Here is a 661-nt window from a genome sequence, read left to right as displayed (position 1 = left end):
CAGGCCCTTCGGCTGACCGAGTCTGTGCCGACCATCAACCACCCATATATACTAATCCTACACTAATCCCATATTCCTACCACATCCCCACCTGTCCCTATATTTCCCTACCACCTACCTATTCTCGGGGCAATTTATAACGGCCAATTTACCTATCAACCTGCAAGTCTTTTGGCTTGTGGGAGGAAACCGGAGCACCCGGAGAAAACCCATGCAGACACAGGGAGAACTTGCAAACTCCACACGAGCAGTACCCAGAATTAAACCCGGGTCGCTGGAGCTGTGAGGCTGCGGTGTTAACCACTGCGCCACTGTGCCGCCCAACTAACGACAAGGATGGGATCTGAACCCACAGCCTGCAGAGCACAATGGATTAGCAGTCCATCGCCTTAACTGCTCGGCCACCTTGTCACTTGCAAAGTAGTGGCCTGTATGGTCTGAGAATGAAAACCCTCGCAGGTTCCTGATCCTGATCCCTGTGAAGGGAACGTGTTGTAAAGTATAGGTGTGTGGACCTTGGTGTAAACATTGGGATATTCCACACTCTAATGTTGTTACTATGGGAGCTGTTGGGGTCCTAGCTATGCTGCCTTTGTGTCGGATACGTGGACCATTCTTTGGTCCAATCCTACTCATATATTTTTCTGATAATTTGATGACT

At 49.6% G+C, this 661-nt stretch overlaps 1 non-coding gene across 1 annotated transcript; it reads right to left on the bottom strand.

The window, feature by feature from the left end:
- Positions 1 to 328: 328 nt before the first annotated feature.
- On the bottom strand, positions 329 to 411 carry trnas-gcu (transfer RNA serine (anticodon GCU)). The gene has a single exon. It is a non-coding gene; the product is annotated as a tRNA-Ser (tRNA).
- Positions 412 to 661: the final 250 nt, after the last annotated feature.

The sequence above is a fragment of the Heterodontus francisci genome, chromosome 29, assembly GCF_036365525.1.
Source record: "Heterodontus francisci isolate sHetFra1 chromosome 29, sHetFra1.hap1, whole genome shotgun sequence".
NCBI lineage: Eukaryota > Metazoa > Chordata > Chondrichthyes > Heterodontiformes > Heterodontidae > Heterodontus > Heterodontus francisci.
Note: the sequence above shows the minus strand (reverse complement) of the source record. Positions and strands in the feature narration are given on the sequence as shown.